Here is a 21,965-nt window from a genome sequence, read left to right on the forward strand (position 1 = left end):
TCTGATCCGGTTTGAACCGGTTTGATCCGGCTGGAACCGGTTTGATTCGGTTTGAACCGGTTTGAGCCGGTTTTATCCCGTATGATCTGGTCCGATCCGGTCTGAACCGGGTTGATCCGGTTTGAGCCAGTCTGATCCGGTCTGAACCGGTTTCAGCCGGGTTGATCCGGTTTGATCCGGTCTCATCCGGCTGTAACTGGTTGGAGCCGGTTATGTCCGGGTCGATCCGGTGCCATCCGGTTTGATCCTGTGTGAACTGGTTTCATCCGGTCTGATCCGGTTTGAGCCGGTTCCATCCGGTTTCAACCGGTTTGATCCGGTTCCATCCGGTCTGAACCGGTTTAATCCCGTCTGATCCGGTTTCAACCGGTTTGAACCGGTTTCATTCGGTCCCATCCGGTCTGATCCGGTCTGAACCGGTTTCATCCGGTCTGATCCGGTTTGAACCGGTTTAATCCGGTTTGAGCCGGTTTGATCGGGTTCCATCCGGTTTGATCCGGTTTGAGCCGGTTCCATCAGGTTTCAACTGGTTTGATCCGGTTCCATCGGGTTTAATTCGGTCTGAACCGGTTTCATCCGGTCTGATCCCGTTTGAACCGGTTTGATCCGGTTTGAGCCAGTTTGATCGGGTTCCAGCCGGGTTGATCCGGTTTGAGCCGGTTCCATCCGGTTTCAACCGGTTTGATCCGGTTCCATCCGGTTTCATCCGGTCTGAACCGGTTTCATCCGGTCTGATCCGGTTTGAACCGGTTTGATCCGGCTGGAACCGGTTTGATTCGGTTTGAACCGGTTTGAGACGGTTTTATCCCGTATGATCTGGTCCGATCCGGTCTGAACCGGGTTGATCCGGTTTGAGCCAGTCTGATCCGGTCTGAACCGGTTTCAGCCGGGTTGATCCGGTTTGATCCGGTCTCATCCGGCTGTAACTGGTTGGAGCCGGTTATGTCCGGGTTGATCCGGTGCCATCCGGTTTGATCCTGTGTGAACTGGTTTCATCCGGTCTGATCCGGTTTGAGCCGGTTCCATCCGGTTTCAACCGGTTCGATCCGGTTCCATCCGGTCTGAACCGGTTTAATCCCGTCTGATCCGGTTTCAACCGGTTTGAACCGGTTTCATTCGGTCCCATCCGGTCTGATCCGGTCTGAACCGGTTTCATCCGGTCTGATCCGGTTTGAACCGGTTTAATCCGGTTTGAGCCGGTTTGATCGGGTTCCATCCGGTTTGATCCGGTTTGAGCCGGTTCCATCAGGTTGCAACTGGTTTGATCCGGTTCCATCCGGTTTAATTCGGTCTGAACCGGTTTCATCCTGTCTGATCCGGTTTGAACCGGTTTGAGCCGGTTTGATCCGGTTTCAACCGGCTTGATCCGGTTTCATCCGGTCCCATCCGGTTTGATCCGGTCTGAACCGGTTTCATCCGGTCTGATCCCGTTTGAACCGGTTTGATCCGGTTTGAGCCGGTTTGATCGGGTTCCAGCCGGGTTGATCCGGTTTGAGCCGGTTCCATCCGGTTTCAACCGGTTTGATCCGGTTCCATCCGGTTTCATCCGGTCTGAACCGGTTTCATCCGGTCTGATCCGGTTGGAACCGGTTTGATCCGGCTGGAACCAGTTTGATTCGGTTTGAACCGGTTTGAGCCGGTTTTATCCCGTATGATCTGGTCCGATCCGGTCTGAACCGGGTTGATCCGGTTTGAGCCAGTCTGATCCGGTCTGAACCGGTTTCAGCCGGGTTGATCCGGTTTGATCCGGTCTCATCCGGCTGGAACTGGTTGGAGCCGGTTATGTCCGGGTTGATCCGGTGCCATCCGGTTTGATCCTGTGTGAACTGGTTTCATCCGGTCTGATCCGGTTTGAGCCGGTTCCATCCGGTTTCAACCGGTTCGATCCGGTTCCATCCGGTCTGAACCGGTTTAATCCCGTCTGATCCGGTTTCAACCGGTTTGAACCGATTTCATTCGGTCCCATCCGGTCTGATCCGGTCTGAACCGGTTTCATCCGGTCTGATCCGGTTTGAACCGGTTTAATCCGGTTTGAGCCGGTTGATCGGGTTCCATCCGGTTTGATCCGGTTTGAGCCGGTTCCATCAGGTTGCAACTGGTTTGATCCGGTTCCATCCGGTTTAATTCGGTCTGAACCGGTTTCATCCGGTCTGATCCGGTTTGAACCGGTTTGAGCCGGTTTGATCCGGTTTCAACCGGTTTGATCCGGTTTCATCCGGTCCCATCCGGTTTGATCCGGTCTGAACCGGTTTCATCCGGTCTGATCCCGTTTGAACCGGTTTGATCCGGTTTGAGCCGGTTTGATCGGGTTCCAGCCGGGTTGATCCGGTTGGAGCCGGTTCCATCCGGTTTCAACGGGTTTGATCCGGTTCCATCCGGTTTCATCCGGTCTGAACCGGTTTCATCCGGTCTGATCCGGTTTGAACCGGTTTGATCCGGCTGGAACCAGTTTGATTCGGTTTGAACCGGTTTGAGCCGGTTTTATCCCGTATGATCTGGTCCGATCCGGTCTGAACCGGTTTGATCCGGTTTGAGCCAGTCTGATCCGGTCTGAACCGGTTTCAGCCGGGTTGATCCGGTTTGATCCGGTCTCATCCGGCTGTAACTGGTTGGAGCCGGTTATGTCCGGGTTGATCCGGTGCCATCCGGTTTGATCCTGTGTGAACTGGTTTCATCCGGTCTGATCCGGTTTGAGCCGGTTCCATCCGGTTTCAACCGGTTCGATCCGGTTCCATCCGGTCTGAACCGATTTCATCCCGTCTGATCCGGTTTCAACCGGTTTGAACCGGTTTCATTCGGTCCCATCCGGTCGGATCCAGTCTGAACCGGTTTCATCCGGTCTGATCCCGTTTGAACCGGTTTGATCCGGTTTGAGCCGGTTTGATCGGGTTCCATCCGGTTTGATCCAGTTTGAGCCGGTTGCATCCGGTTTCAACCGGTTTGATCCGGTTCCATCCTGTTTCATCGGGTTTGAGCCGGTTTGATCGGGTTCCATCCGGGTTGATCCGGTTTGAGCCGGTTCCATCCGGTTTCATCCGGTCTGATCCGGTTTGAACCGGTTTGATCCGGCTGGAACCAGTTTGATTCGGTTTGAACCGGTTTGAGCCGGTTTTATCCCGTATGATCTGGTCCGATCCGGTCTGAACCGGGTTGATCCGGTTTGAGCCAGTCTGATCTGGTCTGAACCGGTTTCAGCCGGGTTGATCCGGTTTGATCCGGTCTCATCCGGCTGTAACTGGTTGGAGCCGGTTATGTCCGGGTCGATCCGGTGCCATCCGGTTTGATCCTGTGTGAACTGGTTTCATCCGGTCTGATCCGGTTTGAGCCGGTTCCATCCGGTTTCAACCGGTTTGATCCGGTTCCATCCGGTCTGAACCGGTTTAATCCCGTCTGATCCGGTTTCAACCGGTTTGAACCGGTTTCATTCGGTCCCATCCCGTCTGATCCGGTCTGAACCGGTTTCATCCGGTCTGATCCGGTTTGAACCGGTTTAATCCGGTTTGAGCCGGTTTGATCGGGTTCCATCCGGTTTGATCCGGTGTGAGCCGGTTCCATCAGGTTGCAACTGGTTTGATCCGGTTCCATCCGGTTTAATTCGGTCTGAACCGGTTTCATCCGGTCTGATCCGGTTTGAACCGGTTTGAGCCGGTTTGATCCGGTTTCAACCGGTTTGATCCGGTTTCATCCGGTCCCATCCGGTTTGATCCGGTCTGAACCGGTTTCATCCGGTCTGATCCCGTTTGAACCGGTTTGATCCGGTTTGAGCCGGTTTGATCGGGTTCCAGCCGGGTTGATCCGGTTTGAGCCGGTTCCATCCGGTTTCAACCGGTTTGATCCGGTTCCATCCGGTTTCATCCGGTCTGAACCGGTGTCATCCGCTCTGATCCGGTTTGAACCGGTTTGATCCGGCTGGAACCGGTTTGATTCGGTTTGAACCAGTTTGAGCCGGTTTTATCCCGTATGATCTGGTCCGATCCGGTCTGAACCGGGTTGATCCGGTTTGAGCCAGTCTGATCCGGTCTGAACCGGTTTCAGCCGGGTTGATCCGGTTTGATCCGGTCTCATCCGGCTGTAACTGGTTGGAGCCGGTTATGTCCGGGTGGATCCGGTGCCATCCGGTTTGATCCTGTGTGAACTGGTTTCAACCGGTCTGATCCGGTTTAAGCCGGTTCCATCCGGTTTCAACCGGTTTGATCCGGTTCCATCCGGTCTGAACCGGTTTAATCCCGTCTGATCCGGTTTCAACCGGTTTGAACCGGTTTCATTCGGTCCCATCCGGTCTGATCCGGTCTGAACCGGTTTCATCCGGTCTGATCCGGTTTGAACCGGTTTAATCCGGTTTCAGCCGGTTTGATCGGGTTCCATCCGGTTTGATCCGGTTTGAGCCGGTTCCATCAGGTTGCAACTGGTTTGATCCGGTTCCATCCGGTTTAATTCGGTCTGAACCGGTTTCATCCGGTCTGACCCGTTTTGAACCGGTTTGAGCCGGTTTGATCCGGTTTCAACCGGTTTGATCCGGTTTCATCCGGTCCCATCCGGTTTGATCCGGTCTGAACCGGTTTCATCCGGTCTGATCCCGTTTGAACCGGTTTGATCCGGTTTGAGCCGGTTTGATCGGGTTCCAGCCGGGTTGATCCGGTTGGAGCCGGTTCCATCCGGTTTCAACCGGTTTCATCCGGTTCCATCCGGTTTCATCCGGTCTGAACCGGTTTCATCCGGTCTGATCCGGTTTGAACCGGTTTGATCCGGCTGGAACCCGTTTGATTCGGTTTGAACCGGTTTGATCCGGTTTGAGCCAGTCTGATCCGGTCTGAACCGGTTTCAGCCGGGTTGATCCGGTTTGAGCCAGTCTGATCCGGTCTGAACCGGTTTCAGCCGGGTTGATCCGGTTTGATCCGGTCTCATCCGGCTGTAACTGGTTGGAGCCGGTTATGTCCGGGTCGATCCGGTGCCATCCGGTTTGATCCTGTGTGAACTGGTTTCATCCGGTCTGATCCGGTTTGAGCCGGTTCCATCCGGTTTCAACCGGTTTGCTCCGGTTCCATCCGGTCTGAACCGGTTTAATCCCGTCTGATCCGGTTTCAACCGGTTTGAACCGGTTTCATTCGGTCCCATCCGGTCTGATCCGGTCTAAACCGGTTTCATCCGGTCTGATCCGGTTTGAACCGGTTTAATCCGGTTTGAGCCGGTTTGATCGGGTTCCATCCGGTTTGATCCGGTTTGAGCCGGTTCCATCAGGTTGCAACTGGTTTGATCCGGTTCCATCCGGTTTAATTCGGTCTGAACCGGTTTCATCCGGTCTGATCCGGTTTGAACCGGTTTGAGCCGGTTTGATCCGGTTTCAACCGGTTTGATCCGGTTTCATCCGGTCCCATCCGGTTTGATCCGGTCTGAACCGGTTTCATCCGGTCTGATCCCGTTTGAACCGGTTTGATCCGGTTTGAGCCGGTTTGATCGGGTTCCATCCGGGTTGATCCGGTTTGAGCCGGTTCCATCCGGTTTCAACCGGTTTGATCCGGTTCCATCCGGTTTCATCCGGTCTGAAGCGGTTTCATCCGGTCTGATCCGGTTTGATCCGGCTGGAACCGGTTTGATTCGGTTTGAACCGGTTTGAGCCGGTTTTATCCCGTATGATCTGGTCCGATCCGGTCTGAACCGGGTTGATCCGGTTTGAGCCAGTCTGATCCGGTCTGAACCGGTTTCAGCCGGGTTGATCCGGTTTGATCCGGTCTCATCCGGCTGTAACTGGTTGGAGCCGGTTATGTCCGGGTTGATCCGGTGCCATCCGGTTTGATCCTGTGTGAACTGGTTTCATCCGGTCTGATCCGGTTTGAGCCGGTTCCATCCGGTTTCAACCGGTTCGATCCGGTTCCATCCGGTCTGAACCGGTTTAATCCCGTCTGATCCGGTTTCAACCGGTTTGAACCGGTTTCATTCGGTCCCATCCCGTCTGATCCGGTCTGAACCGGTTTCATCCGGTCTGATCCGGTTTGAACCGGTTTAATCCGGTTTGAGCCGGTTTGATCGGGTTCCATCCGGTTTGATCCGGTTTGAGCCGGTTCCATCAGGTTGCAACTGGTTTGATCCGGTTCCATCCGGTTTAATTCGGTCTGAACCGGTTTCATCCGGTCTGATCCGGTTTGAACCGGTTTGAGCCGGTTTGATCCGGTTTCAACCGGTTTGATCCGGTTTCATCCGGTCCCATCCGGTTTGATCCGGTCTGAACCGGTTTCATCCGGTCTGATCCCGTTTGAACCGGTCTGATCCGGTTTGAGCCGGTTTGATCGGGTTCCAGCCGGGTTGATCCGGTTTGAGCCGGTTCCATCCGGTTTCAACCGGTTTGATCCGGTTCCATCCGGTTTCATCCGGTCTGAACCGGTTTCATCCGGTCTGATCCGGTTTGAACCGGTTTGATCCGGCTGGAACCGGTTTGATTCGGTTTGAACCGGTTTGAGCCGGTTTTATCCCGTATGATCTGGTCCGATCCGGTCTGAACCGGGTTGATCCGGTTTGAGCCAGTCTGATCCGGTCTGAACCGGTTTCAGCCGGGTTGATCCGGTTTGATCCGGTCTCATCCGGCTGTAACTGGTTGGAGCCGGTTATGTCCGGGTTGATCCGGTCCCATCCGCTTTGATCCTGTGTGAACCGGTTTCATCCTGTGTGAACGGGTTTGAACCGGTTTCATCCTGTGTGAACGGGTTTGAACCGGTTTCATCCGGTCTGATCCGGTTTGAGCCGGTTGCATCCGGTTTCAACCGGTTTGATCCGGTTCCATCCGGTCTGAACCGGTTTAATCCCGTCTGATCCGGTTTCAACCGGTTTGAACCGGTTTCATTCGGTCCCATCCCGTCTGATCCGGTCTGAACCGGTTTCATCCGGTCTGATCCGGTTTGAACCGGTTTAATCCGGTTTGAGCCGGTTTGATCGGGTTCCATCCGGTTTGATCCGGTTTGAGCCGGTTCCATCAGGTTGCAACTGGTTTGATCCGGTTCCATCCGGTTTAATTCGGTCTGAACCGGTTTCATCCGGTCTGATCCGGTTTGAACCGGTTTGAGCCGGTTTGATCCGGTTTCAACCGGTTTGATCCGGTTTCATCCGGTCCCATCCGGTTTGATCCGGTCTGAACCGGTTTCATCCGGTCTGATCCCGTTTGAACCGGTTTGATCCGGTTTGAGCCGGTTTGATCGGGTTCCAGCCGGGTTGATCCGGTTGGAGCCGGTTCCATCCGGTTTCAACCGGTTTCATCCGGTTCCATCCGGTTTCATCCGGTCTGAACCGGTTTCATCCGGTCTGATCCGGTTTGAACCGGTTTGATCCGGCTGGAACCGGTTTGATTCGGTTTGAACCGGTTTGAGCCGGTTTTATCCCGTATGATCTGGTCCGATCCGGTCTGAACCGGGTTGATCCGGTTTGAGCCAGTCTGATCCGGTCTGAACCGGTTTCAGCCGGGTTGATCCGGTTTGATCCGGTCTCATCCGGCTGTAACTGGTTGGAGCCGGTTATGTCCGGGTCGATCCGGTGCCATCCGGTTTGATCCTGTGTGAACTGGTTTCATCCGGTCTGATCCGGTTTGAGCCGGTTCCATCCGGTTTCAACCGGTTTGATCCGGTTCCATCCGGTCTGGACCGGTTTAATTCCGTCTGATCCGGTTTCAACCGGTTTGAACCGGTTTCATTCGGTCCCATCCGGTCTGATCCGGTCTGAACCGGTTTCATCCGGTCTGATCCGGTTTGAACCGGTTTAATCCGGTTTGAGCCGGTTTGATCGGGTTCCATCCGGTTTGATCCGGTGTGAGCCGGTTCCATCAGGTTGCAACTGGTTTGATCCGGTTCCATCCGGTTTAATTCGGTCTGAACCGGTTTCATCCGGTCTGATCCGGTTTGAACCGGTTTGAGCCGGTTTGATCCGGTTTCAACCGGTTTGATCCGGTTTCATCCGGTCCCATCCGGTTTGATCCGGTCTGAACCGGTTTCATCCGGTCTGATCCCGTTTGAACCGGTTTGATCCGGTTTGAGCCGGTTTGATCGGGTTCCAGCCGGGTTGATCCGGTTTGAGCCGGTTCCATCCGGTTTCAACCGGTTTGATCCGGTTCCATCCGGTTTCATCCGGTCTGAACCGGTTTCATCCGGTCTGATCCGGTTTGAACCGGTTTGATCCGGCTGGAACCGGTTTGATTCGGTTTGAACCGGTTTGAGCCGGTTTTATCCCGTATGATCTGGTCCGATCCGGTCTGAACCGGGTTGATCCGGTTTGAGCCAGTCTGATCCGGTCTGAACCGGTTTCAGCCGGGTTGATCCGGTTTGATCCGGTCTCATCCGGCTGTAACTGGTTGGAGCCGGTTATGTCCGGGTTGATCCGGTGCCATCCGGTTTGATCCTGTGTGAACTGGTTTCATCCGGTCTGATCCGGTTTGAGCCGGTTCCATCCGGTTTCAACCGGTTTGATCCGGTTCCATCCGGTCTGAACCGGTTTAATCCCGTCTGATCCGGTTTCAACCGGTTTGAACCTGTTCCATTCGGTCCCATCCGGTCTGATCCGGTCTGAACCGGTTTCATCCGGTCTGATCCGGTTTGAACCGGTTTAATCCGGTTTCAGCCGGTTTGATCGGGTTCCATCCGGTTTGATCCGGTTTGAGCCGGTTCCATCAGGTTGCAACTGGTTTGATCCGGTTCCATCCGGTTTAATTCGGTCTGAACCGGTTTCATCCGGTCTGATCCGGTTTGAACCGGTTTGAGCCGGTTTGATCCGGTTTCAACCGGTTTGATCCGGTTTCATCCGGTCCCATCCGGTTTGATCCGGTCTGAACCGGTTTCATCCGGTCTGATCCCGTTTGAACCGGTTTGATCCGGTTTGAGCCGGTTTGATCGGGTTCCAGCCGGGTTGATCCGGTTTGAGCCGGTTCCATCCGGTTTCAACCGGTTTGATCCGGTTCCATCCGGTTTCATCCGGTCTGAACCGGTTTCATCCGGTCTGATCCGGTTTGAACCGGTTTGATCCGGCTGGAACCGGTTTGATTCGGTTTGAACCGGTTTGAGCCGGTTTTATCCCGTATGATCTGGTCCGATCCGGTCTGAACCGGGTTGATCCGGTTTGAGCCAGTCTGATCCGGTCTGAACCGGTTTCAGCCGGGTTGATCCGGTTTGATCCGGTCTCATCCGGCTGTAACTGGTTGGAGCCGGTTATGTCCGGGTCGATCCGGTGCCATCCGGTTTGATCCTGTGTGAACTGGTTTCATCCGGTCTGATCCGGTTTGAGCCGGTTCCATCCGGTTTCAACCGGTTTGCTCCGGTTCCATCCGGTCTGACCCGGTTTAATCCCGTCTGATCCGGTTTCAACCGGTTTGAACCGGTTTCATTCGGTCCCATCCGGTCTGATCCGGTCTGAACCGGTTTCATCCGGTCTGATCCGGTTTGAACCGGTTTAATCCGGTTTGAGCCGGTTTGATCGGGTTCCATCCGGTTTGATCCGGTTTGAGCCGGTTCCATCAGGTTGCAACTGGTTTGATCCGGTTCCATCCGGTTTAATTCGGTCTGAACCGGTTTCATCCGGTCTGATCCGGTTTGAACCGGTTTGAGCCGGTTTGATCCGGTTTCAACCGGTTTGATCCGGTTTCATCCGGTCCCATCCGGTTTGATCCGGTCTGAACCGGTTTCATCCGGTCTGATCCCGTTTGAACCGGTTTGATCCGGTTTGAGCCGGTTTGATCGGGTTCCAGCCGGGTTGATCCGGTTGGAGCCGGTTCCATCCGGTTTCAACCGGTTTGATCCGGTTCCATCCGGTTTCATCCGGTCTGAACCGGTTTCATCCGGTCTGATCCGGTTTGAACCGGTTTGATCCGGCTGGAACCAGTTTGATTCGGTTTGAACCGGTTTGATCCGGTTTGAGCCAGTCTGATCCGGTCTGAACCGGTTTCAGCCGGGTTGATCCGGTTTGAGCCAGTCTGATCCGGTCTGAACCGGTTTCAGCCGGGTTGATCCGGTTTGATCCGGTCTCATCCGGCTGGAACTGGTTGGAGCCGGTTATGTCCGGGTTGATCCGGTCCCATCCGCTTTGATCCTGTGTGAACCGGTTTCATCCTGTGTGAACGGGTTTGAACCGGTTTCATCCTGTGTGAACGGGTTTGAACCGGTTTCATCCGGTCTGATCCGGTTTGAGTTGGTTTAATCCGGCTTGAACCGGTTTGAGCCGGTTTGATCCGGTTTCAACCGGTCTGATCCTGTTTAATCCGGTCCCATCCGGTCTGATCCGGTCTGAACCGGTTTCATCCGGTCTGATCCCGTTTGAACCGGTTTGATCCGGTTTGATAGGGTTCCATCCGGGTTGATCCGGTTTGAGCCGGTTCCATCCGGTTTCAACCGGTTTGATCCGGTTCCATCCGGTTTCATCCGGTCTGAACCGGTTTGATCCTGTTTTATCCAGTATGATCCGGTTTGATCCGGCTGGAACCAGTTTCACCCGGTCTGAACCGGTTTGAGCCGGTTTTATCCAGTATGATCCGGTCCGATCCGGTCTGAAACGGTTTGATCCGGTTTGAGCCAGTCTTATCCGGTCTGAACCGGTTTCAGCCGGGTTGATCCGGTTTGATCCGGTCTCATCCGGCTGGAACTGTTGGAGCCGGTTATGTCCGGGTTGATCCGGTCCCATCCGCTTTGATCCTGTGTGAACCGGTTTCATCCTGTGTGAACGGGTTTGAACCGGTTTCATACGGTCTGATCCGGTTAGAGTTGGTTTAATCCGGCTTGAACCGGTTTGAGCCGGTTTGATCCGGTTTCAACCGGTCTGATCCGGTTTAATCCGGTTCCATCCGGTCTGATCCGGTCTGAACCTGTTTCATCCGGTCTGATCCCGTTTGAACCGGTTTGATCCGGTTTGATAGGGTTCCATCCGGGTTGATCCGGTTTGAGCCGGTTCCATCCGGTTTCAACCGGTTTGATCCGGTTCCATTCGGTTTCATCCGGTCTGAACCGGTTTCATCCGGTTTTATCCAGTATGATCCGGTTTGATCCGGCTGGAACCAGTTTCATCCGGTCTGAACCGGTTTGAGCCGGTTTTATCCAGTATGATCCGGTCCGATCCGGTCGAAAACGGTTTGATCCGGTTTGAGCCAGTCTGATCCGGTCTGAACCGGTTTCAGACGGGTTGATCCGGTTTGATCCGGTCTCATCCGGCTGGAACTGGTTGGAGCCGGTTATGTCCGGGTTGATCCGGTCCCATCCGCTTTGATCCTGTGTGAACCGGTTTCATCCTGTGTGAACGGGTTTGAACCGGTTTCATACGGTCTGATCCGGTTTGAACCGGTTTGAGCCGGTTTGATCCGGTTTAATCTGGTCCCATCCGGTCTGATCCGGTCTGAACCGGTTTCACCCGGTCTGATCCGGTTTGAACCGGTTTGATCCGGTTTGAGCCGGTTTGATCGGGTTCCATCCGGTTTGATCCAGTTTGAGCCGGTTGCATCCGGTTTCAACCGGTTTGATCCGGTTCCATCCTGTTTCATCGGGTTTGAGCCGGTTTGATCGGGTTCCATCCGGGTTGATCCGGTTTGAGCCGGTTCCATCCGGTTTCATCCGGTCTGATCCGGTTTGAACCGGTTTGATCCGGCTGGAACCAGTTTGATTCGGTTTGAACCGGTTTGAGCCGGTTTTATCCCGTATGATCTGGTCCGATCCGGTCTGAACCGGGTTGATCCGGTTTGAGCCAGTCTGATCTGGTCTGAACCGGTTTCAGCCGGGTTGATCCGGTTTGATCCGGTCTCATCCGGCTGTAACTGGTTGGAGCCGGTTATGTCCGGGTCGATCCGGTGCCATCCGGTTTGATCCTGTGTGAACTGGTTTCATGCGGTCTGATCCGGTTTGAGCCGGTTCCATCCGGTTTCACCGGTTTGATCCGGTTCCATCCGGTCTTAACCGTTTTAATCCCGTCTGATCCGGTTTCAACCGGTTTGAACCGGTTTCAATCGGTCCCATCCGGTCTGATCCGGTCTGAACCGGTTTCATCCGGTCTGATCCGGTTTGAACCGGTTTAATCCGGTTTGAGCCGGTTTGATCGGGTTCCATCCGGTTTGATCCGGTGTGAGCCGGTTCCATCAGGTTGCAACTGGTTTGATCCGGTTCCATCCGGTTTAATTCGGTCTGAACCGGTTTCATCCGGTCTGATCCGGTTTGAACCGGTTTGAGCCGGTTTGATCCGGTTTCAACCGGTTTGATCCGGTTTCATCCGGTCCCATCCGGTTTGATCCGGTCTGAACCGGTTTCATCCGGTCTGATCCCGTTTGAACCGGTTTGATCCGGTTTGAGCCGGTTTGATCGGGTTCCAGCCGGGTTGATCCGGTTGGAGCCGGTTCCATCCGGTTTCAACCGGTTTCATCCGGTTCCATCCGGTTTCATCCGGTCTGAACCGGTTTCATCCGGTCTGATCCGGTCTGAACCGGTTTGATCCGGCTGGAACCGGTTTGATTCGGTTTGAACCGGTTTGAGCCGGTTTTATCCCGTATGATCTGGTCCGATCCGGTCTGAACCGGGTTGATCCGGTTTGAGCCAGTCTGATCCGGTCTGAACCGGTTTCAGCCGGGTTGATCCGGTTTGATCCGGTCTCATCCGGCTGTAACTGGTTGGAGCCGGTTATGTCCGGGTCGATCCGGTGCCATCCGGTTTGATCCTGTGTGAACTGGTTTCATCCGGTCTGATCCGGTTTGAGCCGGTTCCATCCGGTTTCAACCGGTTTGATCCGGTTCCATCCGGTCTGAACCGGTTTAATTCCGTCTGATCCGGTTTCAACCGGTTTGAACCGGTTTCATTCGGTCCCATCCGGTCTGATCCGGTCTGAACCGGTTTCATCCGGTCTGATCCGGTTTGAACCGGTTTAATCCGGTTTGAGCCGGTTTGATCGGGTTCCATCCGGTTTGATCCGGTTTGAGCCGGTTCCATCAGGTTGCAACTGGTTTGATCCGGTTCCATCCGGTTTAATTCGGTCTGAACCGGTTTCATCCGGTCTGATCCGTTTTGAACCGGTTTGAGCTGGTTTGATCCGGTTTCAACCGGTTTGATCCGGTTTCATCCGGTCCCATCCGGTTTGATCCGGTCTGAACCGCTTTCATCCGGTCTGATCCCGTTTGAACCGGTTTGATCCGGTTTGAGCCGGTTTGATCGGGTTCCAGCCGGGTTGATCCGGTTGGAGCCGGTTCCATCCGGTTTCAACCGGTTTCATCCGGTTCCATCCGGTTTCATCCGGTCTGAACCGGTTTCATCCGGTCTGATCCGGTTTGAACCGGTTTGATCCGGCTGGAACCAGTTTGATTCGGTTTGAACCGGTTTGATCCGGTTTGAGCCAGTCTGATCCGGTCTGAACCGGTTTCAGCCGGGTTGATCCGGTTTGAGCCAGTCTGATCCGGTCTGAACCGGTTTCAGCCGGGTTGATCCGGTTTGATCCGGTCTCATCCGGCTGGAACTGGTTGGAGCCGGTTATGTCCGGGTTGATCCGGTCCCATCCGCTTTGATCCTGTGTGAACCGGTTTCATCCTGTGTGAACGGGTTTGAACCGGTTTCATCCTGTGTGAACGGGTTTGAACCGGTTTCATCCGGTCTGATCCGGTTTGAGCCGGTTCCATCCGGTTTCAACCGGTTTGATCCGGTTCCATCCGGTCTGAACCGGTTTAATCCCGTCTGATCCGGTTTCAACCGGTTTGAACCGGTTTCATTCGGTCCCATCCCGTCTGATCCGGTCTGAACCGGTTTCATCCGGTCTGATCCGGTTTGAACCGGTTTAATCCGGTTTGAGCCGGTTTGATCGGGTTCCATCCGGTTTGATCCGGTTTGAGCCGGTTCCATCGGGTTGCAACTGGTTTGATCCGGTTCCATCCGGTTTAATTCGGTCTGAACCGGTTTCATCCGGTCTGATCCGGTTTGAACCGGTTTGAGCCGGTTTGATCCGGTTTCAACCGGTTTGATCCGGTTTCATCCGGTCCCATCCGGTTTGATCCGGTCTGAACCGGTTTCATCCGGTCTGATCCCGTTTGAACCGGTTTGATCCGGTTTGAGCCGGTTTGATCGGGTTCCAGCCGGGTTGATCCGGTTGGAGCCGGTTCCATCCGGTTTCAACCGGTTTCATCCGGTTCCATCCGGTTTCATCCGGTCTGAACCGGTTTCATCCGGTCTGATCCGGTTTGAACCGGTTTGATCCGGCTGGAACCGGTTTGATTCGGTTTGAACCGGTTTGAGCCGGTTTTATCCCGTATGATCTGGTCCGATCCGGTCTGAACCGGGTTGATCCGGTTTGAGCCAGTCTGATCCGGTCTGAACCGGTTTCAGCCGGGTTGATCCGGTTTGATCCGGTCTCATCCGGCTGTAACTGGTTGGAGCCGGTTATGTCCGGGTCGATCCGGTGCCATCCGGTTTGATCCTGTGTGAACCGGTTTCATCCGGTCTGATCCGGTTTGAGCCGGTTCCATCCGGTTTCAACCGGTTTGATCCGGTTCCATCCGGTCTGAACCGGTTTAATTCCGTCTGATCCGGTTTCAACCGGTTTGAACCGGTTTCATTCGGTCCCATCCGGTCTGATCCGGTCTGAACCGGTTTCATCCGGTCTGATCCGGTTTGAACCGGTTTAATCCGGTTTGAGCCGGTTTGATCGGGTTCCATCCGGTTTGATCCGGTTTGAGCCGGTTCCATCAGGTTGCAACTGGTTTGATCCGGTTCCATCCGGTTTAATTCGGTCTGAACCGGTTTCATCCGGTCTGATCCGGTTTGAACCGGTTTGAGCCGGTTTGATCCGGTTTCAACCGGTTTGATCCGGTTTCATCCGGTCCCATCCGGTTTGATCCGGTCTGAACCGGTTTCATCCGGTCTGATCCCGTTTGAACCGGTTTGATCCGGTTTGAGCCGGTTTGATTGGGTTCCAGCCGGGTTGATCCGGTTGGAGCCGGTTCCATCCGGTTTCAACCGGTTTGATCCGGTTCCATCCGGTTTCATCCGGTCTGAACCGGTTTCATCCGGTCTGATCCGGGTTGAACCGGTTTGATCCGGCTGGAACCAGTTTGATTCGGTTTGAACCGGTTTGATCCGGTTTGAGCCAGTCTGATCCGGTCTGAACCGGTTTCAGCCGGGTTGATCCGGTTTGAGCCAGTCTGATCCGGTCTGATCCGGTTTCAGCCGGGTTGATCCGGTTTGATCCGGTCTCATCCGGCTGGAACTGGTTGGAGCCGGTTATGTCCGGGTTGATCCGGTCCCATCCGCTTTGATCCTGTGTGAACCGGTTTCATCCTGTGTGAACGGGTTTGAACCGGTTTCATCCTGTGTGAACGGGTTTGAACCGGTTTCATCCGGTCTGATCCGGTTTGAGTTGGTTTAATCCGGCTTGAACCGGTTTGAGCCGGTTTGATCCGGTTTCAACCGGTCTGATCCTGTTTAATCCGGTCCCATCCGGTCTGATCCGGTCTGAACCGGTTTCATCCGGTCTGATCCCGTTTGAACCGGTTTGATCCGGTTTGATAGGGTTCCATCCGGGTTGATCCGGTTTGAGCCGGTTCCATCCGGTTTCAACCGGTTTGATCCGGTTCCATCCGGTTTCATCCGGTCTGAACCGGTTTGATCCTGTTTTATCCAGTATGATCCGGTTTGATCCGGCTGGAACCAGTTTCACCCGGTCTGAACCGGTTTGAGCCGGTTTTATCCAGTATGATCCGGTCCGATCCGGTCTGAAACGGTTTGATCCGGTTTGAGCCAGTCTTATCCGGTCTGAACCGGTTTCAGCCGGGTTGATCCGGTTTGATCCGGTCTCATCCGGCTGGAACTGTTGGAGCCGGTTATGTCCGGGTTGATCCGGTCCCATCCGCTTTGATCCTGTGTGAACCGGTTTCATCCTGTGTGAACGGGTTTGAACCGGTTTCATACGGTCTGATCCGGTTAGAGTTGGTTTAATCCGGCTTGAACCGGTTTGAGCCGGTTTGATCCGGTTTCAACCGGTCTGATCCGGTTTAATCCGGTTCCATCCGGTCTGAACCGGTCTGAACCTGTTTCATCCGGTCTGATCCCGTTTGAACCGGTTTGATCCGGTTTGATAGGGTTCCATCCGGGTTGATCCGGTTTGAGCCGGTTCCATCCGGTTTCAACCGGTTTGATCCGGTTCCATTCGGTTTCATCCGGTCTGAACCGGTTTCATCCGGTTTTATCCAGTATGATCCGGTTTGATCCGGCTGGAACCAGTTTCATCCGGTCTGAACCGGTTTGAGCCGGTTTTATCCAGTATGATCCGGTCCGATCCGGTCGAAAACGGTTTGATCCGGTTTGAGCCAGTCTGATCCGGTCTGAACCGGTTTCAGACGGGTTGATCCGGTTTGATCCGGTCTCATCCGGCTGGAACTGGTTGGAGCCGGTTATGTCCGGGTTGATCCGGTCCCATCCGCTTTGATCCTGTGTGAACCGGTTTCATCCTGTGTGAACGGGTTTGAACCGGTTTCATACGGTCTGATCCGGTTTGAACCGGTTTGAGCCGGTTTGATCCGGTTTAATCTGGTCCCATCCGGTCTGATCCGGTCTGAACCGGTTTCATCCGGTCTGATCCGGTTTGAACCGGTTTGATCCGGTTTGAGCCGGTTTGATCGGGTTCCATCCGGTTTGATCCAGTTTGAGCCGGTTGCATCCGGTTTCAACCGGTTTGATCCGGTTCCATCCTGTTTCATCGGGTTTGAGCCGGTTTGATCGGGTTCCATCCGGGTTGATCCGGTTTGAGCCGGTTCCATCCGGTTTCATCCGGTCTGATCCGGTTTGAACCGGTTTGATCCGGCTGGAACCGGTTTGATTCGGTTTGAACCGGTTTGAGCCGGTTTTATCCCGTATGATCTGGTCCGATCCGGTCTGAACCGGGTTGATCCGGTTTGAGCCAGTCTGATCCGGTCTGAACCGGTTTCAGCCGGGTTGATCCGGTTTGATCCGGTCTCATCCGGCTGTAACTGGTTGGAGCCGGTTATGTCCGGGTCGATCCGGTGCCATCCGGTTTGATCCTGTGTGAACTGGTTTCATCCGGTCTGATCCGGTTTGAGCCGGTTCCATCCGGTTTCAACCGGTTTGATCCGGTTCCATCCGGTCTGAACCGGTTTAATCCCGTCTGATCCGGTTTCAACCGGTTTGAACCGGTTTCATTCGGTCCCATCCGGTCTGATCCGGTCTGAACCGGTTTCATCCGGTCTGATCCGGTTTGAACCGGTTTAATCCGGTTTGAGCCGGTTTGATCGGGTTCCATCCGGTTTGATCCGGTTTGAGCCGGTTCCATCAGGTTTCAACTGGTTTGATCCGGTTCCATCGGGTTTAATTCGGTCTGAACCGGTTTCATCCGGTCTGATCCCGTTTGAACCGGTTTGATCCGGTTTGAGCCAGTTTGATCGGGTTCCAGCCGGGTTGATCCGGTTTGAGCCGGTTCCATCCGGTTTCAACCGGTTTGATCCGGTTCCATCCGGTTTCATCCGGTCTGAACCGGTTTCATCCGGTCTGATCCGGTTTGAACCGGTTTGATCCGGCTGGAACCGGTTTGATTCGGTTTGAACCGGTTTGAGACGGTTTTATCCCGTATGATCTGGTCCGATCCGGTCTGAACCGGGTTGATCCGGTTTGAGCCAGTCTGATCCGGTCTGAACCGGTTTCAGCCGGGTTGATCCGGTTTGATCCGGTCTCATCCGGCTGTAACTGGTTGGAGCCGGTTATGTCCGGGTTGATCCGGTGCCATCCGGTTTGATCCTGTGTGAACTGGTTTCATCCGGTCTGATCCGGTTTGAGCCGGTTCCATCCGGTTTCAACCGGTTCGATCCGGTTCCATCCGGTCTGAACCGGTTTAATCCCGTCTGATCCGGTTTCAACCGGTTTGAACCGGTTTCATTCGGTCCCATCCGGTCTGATCCGGTCTGAACCGGTTTCATCCGGTCTGATCCGGTTTGAACCGGTTTAATCCGGTTTGAGCCGGTTTGATCGGGTTCCATCCGGTTTGATCCGGTTTGAGCCGGTTCCATCAGGTTGCAACTGGTTTGATCCGGTTCCATCCGGTTTAATTCGGTCTGAACCGGTTTCATCCGGTGTGATCCGGTTTGAACCGGTTTGAGCCGGTTTGATCCGGTTTCAACCGGCTTGATCCGGTTTCATCCGGTCCCATCCGGTTTGATCCGGTCTGAACCGGTTTCATCCGGTCTGATCCCGTTTGAACCGGTTTGATCCGGTTTGAGCCGGTTTGATCGGGTTCCAGCCGGGTTGATCCGGTTTGAGCCGGTTCCATCCGGTTTCAACCGGTTTGATCCGGTTCCATCCGGTTTCATCCGGTCTGAACCGGTTTCATCCGGTCTGATCCGGTTGGAACCGGTTTGATCCGGCTGGAACCAGTTTGATTCGGTTTGAACCGGTTTGAGCCGGTTTTATCCCGTATGATCTGGTCCGATCCGGTCTGAACCGGGTTGATCCGGTTTGAGCCAGTCTGATCCGGTCTGAACCGGTTTCAGCCGGGTTGATCCGGTTTGATCCGGTCTCATCCGGCTGGAACTGGTTGGAGCCGGTTATGTCCGGGTTGATCCGGTGCCATCCGGTTTGATCCTGTGTGAACTGGTTTCATCCGGTCTGATCCGGTTTGAGCCGGTTCCATCCGGTTTCAACCGGTTCGATCCGGTTCCATCCGGTCTGAACCGGTTTAATCCCGTCTGATCCGGTTTCAACCGGTTTGAACCGATTTCATTCGGTCCCATCCGGTCTGATCCGGTCTGAACCGGTTTCATCCGGTCTGATCCGGTTTGAACCGGTTTAATCCGGTTTGAGCCGGTTGATCGGGTTCCATCCGGTTTGATCCGGTTTGAGCCGGTTCCATCAGGTTGCAACTGGTTTGATCCGGTTCCATCCGGTTTAATTCGGTCTGAACCGGTTTCATCCGGTCTGATCCGGTTTGAACCGGTTTGAGCCGGTTTGATCCGGTTTCAACCGGTTTGATCCGGTTTCATCCGGTCCCATCCGGTTTGATCCGGTCTGAACCGGTTTCATCCGGTCTGATCCCGTTTGAACCGGTTTGATCCGGTTTGAGCCGGTTTGATCGGGTTCCAGCCGGGTTGATCCGGTTGGAGCCGGTTCCATCCGGTTTCAACGGGTTTGATCCGGTTCCATCCGGTTTCATCCGGTCTGAACCGGTTTCATCCGGTCTGATCCGGTTTGAACCGGTTTGATCCGGCTGGAACCAGTTTGATTCGGTTTGAACCGGTTTGAGCCGGTTTTATCCCGTATGATCTGGTCCGATCCGGTCTGAACCGGTTTGATCCGGTTTGAGCCAGTCTGATCCGGTCTGAACCGGTTTCAGCCGGGTTGATCCGGTTTGATCCGGTCTCATCCGGCTGTAACTGGTTGGAGCCGGTTATGTCCGGGTTGATCCGGTGCCATCCGGTTTGATCCTGTGTGAACTGGTTTCATCCGGTCTGATCCGGTTTGAGCCGGTTCCATCCGGTTTCAACCGGTTCGATCCGGTTCCATCCGGTCTGAACCGATTTCATCCCGTCTGATCCGGTTTCAACCGGTTTGAACCGGTTTCATTCGGTCCCATCCGGTCGGATCCAGTCTGAACCGGTTTCATCCGGTCTGATCCCGTTTGAACCGGTTTGATCCGGTTTGAGCCGGTTTGATCGGGTTCCATCCGGTTTGATCCAGTTTGAGCCGGTTGCATCCGGTTTCAACCGGTTTGATCCGGTTCCATCCTGTTTCATCGGGTTTGAGCCGGTTTGATCGGGTTCCATCCGGGTTGATCCGGTTTGAGCCGGTTCCATCCGGTTTCATCCGGTCTGATCCGGTTTGAACCGGTTTGATCCGGCTGGAACCAGTTTGATTCGGTTTGAACCGGTTTGAGCCGGTTTTATCCCGTATGATCTGGTCCGATCCGGTCTGAACCGGGTTGATCCGGTTTGAGCCAGTCTGATCTGGTCTGAACCGGTTTCAGCCGGGTTGATCCGGTTTGATCCGGTCTCATCCGGCTGGAACTGGTTGGAGCCGGTTATGTCCGGGTCGATCCGGTGCCATCCGGTTTGATCCTGTGTGAACTGGTTTCATCCGGTCTGATCCGGTTTGAGCCGGTTCCATCCGGTTTCAACCGGTTTGATCCGGTTCCATCCGGTCTGAACCGGTTTAATCCCGTCTGATCCGGTTTCAACCGGTTTGAACCGGTTTCATTCGGTCCCATCCGGTCTGATCCGGTCTGAACCGGTTTCATCCGGTCTGATCCGGTTTGAACCGGTTTAATCCGGTTTGAGCCGGTTTGATCGGGTTCCATCCGGTTTGATCCGGTTTGAGCCGGTTCCATCAGGTTGCAACTGGTTTGATCCGGTTCCATCCGGTTTAATTCGGTCTGAACCGGTTTCATCCGGTCTGATCCGGTTTGAGCCGGTTTGAGCCGGTTTGATCCGGTTTCAACCGGTTTGATCCGGTTTCAACCGGTCCCATCCGGTTTGATCCGGTCTGAACCGGTTTCATCCGGTCTGATCCCGTTTGAACCGGTTTGATCCGGTTTGAGCCGGTTTGATCGGGTTCCATCCGGGTTGATCCGGTTTGAGCCGGTTCCATCCGGTTTCAACCGGTTTGATCCGGTTCCATCCGGTTTCATCCGGTCTGAACCGGTTTCATCCGGTCTGATCCGGTTTGAACCGGTTTGATCCGGCTGGAACCGGTTTGATTCGGTTTGAACCGGTTTGAGCCGGTTTTATCCCGTATGATCTGGTCCGATCCGGTCTGAACCGGGTTGATCCGGTTTGAGCCAGTCTGATCCGGTCTGAACCGGTTTCAGCCGGGTTGATCCGGTTTGATCCGGTCTCATCCGGCTGTAACTGGTTGGAGCCGGTTATGTCCGGGTCGATCCGGTGCCATCCGGTTTGATCCTGTGTGAACTGGTTTCATCCGGTCTGATCCGGTTTGAGCCGGTTCCATCCGGTTTCAACCGGTTCGATCCGGTTCCATCCGGTCTGAACCGGTTTAATCCCGTCTGATCCGGTTTCAACCGGTTTGAACCGGTTTCATTCGGTCCCATCCCGTCTGATCCGGTCTGAACCGGTTTCATCCGGTCTGATCCGGTTTGAACCGGTTTAATCCGGTTTGAGCCGGTTTGATCGGGTTCCATCCGGTTTGATCCGGTGTGAGCCGGTTCCATCAGGTTGCAACTGGTTTGATCCGGTTCCATCCGGTTTAATTCGGTCTGAACCGGTTTCATCCGGTCTGATCCGGTTTGAACCGGTTTGAGCCGGTTTGATCCGGTTTCAACCGGTTTGATCCGGTTTCATCCGGTCCCATCCGGTTTGATCCGGTCTGAACCGGTTTCATCCGGTCTGATCCCGTTTGAACCGGTTTGATCCGGTTTGAGCCGGTTTGATCGGGTTCCAGCCGGGTTGATCCGGTTTGAGCCGGTTCCATCCGGTTTCAACCGGTTTGATCCGGTTCCATCCGGTTTCATCCGGTCTGAACCGGTGTCATCCGCTCTGATCCGGTTTGAACCGGTTTGATCCGGCTGGAACCGGTTTGATTCGGTTTGAACCAGTTTGAGCCGGTTTTATCCCGTATGATCTGGTCCGATCCGGTCTGAACCGGGTTGATCCGGTTTGAGCCAGTCTGATCCGGTCTGAACCGGTTTCAGCCGGGTTGATCCGGTTTGATCCGGTCTCATCCGGCTGTAACTGGTTGGAGCCGGTTATGTCCGGGTTGATCCGGTGCCATCCGGTTTGATCCTGTGTGAACTGGTTTCAACCGGTCTGATCCGGTTTAAGCCGGTTCCATCCGGTTTCAACCGGTTTGATCCGGTTCCATCCGGTCTGAACCGGTTTAATCCCGTCTGATCCGGTTTCAACCGGTTTGAACCGGTTTCATTCGGTCCCATCCGGTCTGATCCGGTCTGAACCGGTTTCATCCGGTCTGATCCGGTTTGAACCGGTTTAATCCGGTTTGAGCCGGTTTGATCGGGTTCCATCCGGTTTGATCCGG

Source organism: Macaca nemestrina, chromosome 17 (assembly GCF_043159975.1).
Source record: "Macaca nemestrina isolate mMacNem1 chromosome 17, mMacNem.hap1, whole genome shotgun sequence".
Lineage (NCBI taxonomy): Eukaryota > Metazoa > Chordata > Mammalia > Primates > Cercopithecidae > Macaca > Macaca nemestrina.